Source organism: Gavialis gangeticus, unplaced genomic scaffold (genome assembly GCF_001723915.1).
Source record: "Gavialis gangeticus isolate Ggan-Ray unplaced genomic scaffold, GavGan_comp1, whole genome shotgun sequence".
Lineage (NCBI taxonomy): Eukaryota > Metazoa > Chordata > Crocodylia > Gavialidae > Gavialis > Gavialis gangeticus.
In genome coordinates this window covers 134,648,023-134,651,030 of record NW_017729025.1, presented here as the reverse complement: position 1 = coordinate 134,651,030, position 3,008 = coordinate 134,648,023, and the positions used below count along the sequence as shown (strand labels likewise).

Genomic DNA, 3,008 nt, shown 5'->3' with positions numbered 1-3,008 from the left:
TAAACCTTCTTCTCCCTTCCCCATTCCCTCTCTTCCAATTCCCTCCCTCCCTTGCCTGCTGCTGCCACTGTACCCCCTCTCCCAGGGGTGAGAAGAGCTCCTGTCCCACTCCAGCTCAGTAACATGGGAGCTGGACCCAGTCTGGGATAGCAGTGTTGGTGGCAGATGGGTGGGTTCCCCTTCCTGGTCCTCCTGGGTGTTCCCTGGACAGGGAAAAGAAAACTGTGCAACCACAGCCACCACTGCTGCTATCTTAGGCTAAGCCCTGTCCCTATGTAGCCTTGGTGGAGCATCTCTGAAGCTCCCCTTGGGTAGAGCGTGAGCAGTGGCAGGTTGAGGAGAGGAGGGGACATGCCTCTGAGCACAAAGGGGAAGGAGTGGAGACATTCTTCCTTGCTTTAGGAATTTAAAAATATTGCTGAGTGATGCCTGATGGTGCAGTCTGCCTGCCCCACTGATCTCACACCCTTCTTTGCGAAATCCTGGATCTGCTTCTGAGTACCAGATACAAGGACAATGTTGTTTCACTTGTGCTTTTGTTAATATGGAGGTATGAGCTGTATGTAAGGTCCTGAAACGATTTTCTGCAAGTACCTAATTGTTGTGCTTATATTTCATATTCTCAGACAGAACACAGACACAATCAATTAATTGACCGTGAGTTGGCTAACGGCAGGGGTGAGCAATTATTTGGGTTGGAAGGCCACTTAACGAGTTTTGCTGAGCTGTTCAGGGCTAAACACACAAACATGCACACACATGTGCACACTGCTCACAGCCAGGCTGGGGCTGGCACCAGAGCAGCAGAGGGAGCCTAAGCCCACCTGGGGCTATAGTATGCCCCAGTCTCCCCACTGCTCAGAGTCAGCACCTGCCAGCTGCATCCATAGCTAGGGAGGCAGGGGATGGGGCCTCTGCATTGTCATGCCCCACCATTAGGGCTCCATTGTGTTCATATCCTCCTCCCCACCCACCGACCCTGTGGCTCCCAGGAGCCCTGATGATGAGGCGGGGCAGGGTGGGATGGAACAGAGGCTGGTCTCTGCTAGCGCTGCAGGTGACACTGGGTGGAAGCAGTCCCACCTGTATGCCCAGCACCACGTCAGCTGGACCCAGAGCTGCTGGGGCCTGACTACAACCCACCCGGGACCTTGTGCATGGTGCTGCTGCCCACCTGCAGGTCAGATAAAATCAGTTGGTGGGTTGGATCTGGCTTGGGGGGCCATATTTGCCCATATTTGCTGGTTTATGGTTTCTTTCACACGTCTCATCTTAGCACAAGTTTGTCAGGGGTAAAATTATTTAGGGGTGTGTGGGTTTAGGCCTCCCAATCCCAAACAGATAGAGAGAATAGGTAATTCCTGTTAACTCACCTTCCAACCTGTGCTGAACTGCATTTCCCTTAGAAGGAAAAGCAAGCTTTTGTAGTGAGGTTCAGCTCTTTCTAAAGCAGTAGTTTGCACAGGACTACAGAACTTGGGTAGGTGTTTGACCTATGCATCAGGACACTGGGTAAAAATGTATTACTTCATTCTGAATTTGAAATCAATAAAGGATGTAAGACAGTGAGAGATCAGACTGCACTAGCCTCTTCTGTGATGACTGAATAGGTAGTCTTTAGGAGTTTATTGTTTAATAAAATTTCAGCCACAAAAATCTAATACTTGGCATTTGTCCTTACCAGCACCTGCTGCATGCAAGTTTTGAAAAGGAGCTTACCTGTGCAGTAATATCCCAGCCATCTTCCAAACAAACCATAACCGAGGAACCATTCTCAAGGAGTTCTGAGATGATCACACTTAATTGCATTATCCTGTGAAGCTACATAATATTAAACATAAGTAACATGTTGGAGCTCAGGATAAATCTCTTGATATTACTGACCAACATAGTGATTTTATAATTAATAAGTATTTAAAATTCCTATCTTATGAAATGTATGAATAATGTGCAATTTCGTGCAATTGTATGACACGTGCAAACAATGCAGAATAGTTGGTTAGTAGCACTGTGACAGAGTCTGAAATCACCATACACCAACGTGTCAAGGTTTTCAGATGAGTTTTACTATAACTAAATCAAAACTAAGACAGGAGAACTTAGACTGAATCACTGATTCTCCTTATATTTTGTGATAAAATAGGTGCTGTACAAATATTTAGTGATTTAAAGGAAAATGGGAGGAGCTCATACGTTGTTAGTGCAAAAGCTAGTTTCAGAGTTGGTGTGTGCAGAGCTCCGCTGTCTCTCTCAATGGTGTTGCCTTACAGTATGTAGACATATCAACAGAGGATAATTTACTGTAGATTGAGCGCATAAGTTATGTGGGCCTTACACATTTTCCCACAAGAAACCCCCCATTCCATAATGTCACTAAATACATTAGAATTGTTGAATGGGAAAACATCATATAGGAGATTTATAGAGAACATTTCTATGGTTTAAACACTTCAGAGTTTGACATTAATTCACTGGAAAGTATTTTAGACATTTCCAAATGGATTTTAAAAATCTTTATAAGACTGGGCTCTGTTCCTCTTTTTCTTATTAACAAGCTTATGTTGGTTTATCAATAACTTATTTATCACAGTAAAGTGTTACATTCCATGACTAAAAAGAGTCTCTCTGTGTTCTGTTTCTATCATTTTTTTATTAGTCTTAGTATTCCAAGATGTATGTAAAACACGCTTGTGTAAACTGCATTTATGTACATAGTTCTGTACTAGTTTTGTTTTTAGCAGTAGGATGGAACCCACTGGGTATATCTACATGTGCATATTAATGCACTGCAACAAACTCCAGTGCTTATTGCACCAGAGTTTATTGCTCCAAGGTGTGTGTGTGCCCAGGATTGCAGCGCATTGAATTGGATCAGAGCAGCCCCAGTTGGCAGGAGGCCCTGGGGGTAACTCTGCCAGCCTGGGGCTGCTCCCTGTGGCTCAACAGGGCTGCTCGGTGCATAAGGATGTTTCAGTGCAAGGCTAGCCAGCAGGCAGCCCCTGCACTGA

General features: G+C 45.1%; 1 protein-coding gene across 1 annotated transcript in view; it reads right to left on the bottom strand.

The window, feature by feature from the left end:
• SBF2 (SET binding factor 2) overlaps positions 1–3,008 on the bottom strand; it is a 584,661-nt gene that overhangs the window by 53,708 nt on the left and 527,945 nt on the right. The window lies entirely within an intron of this gene.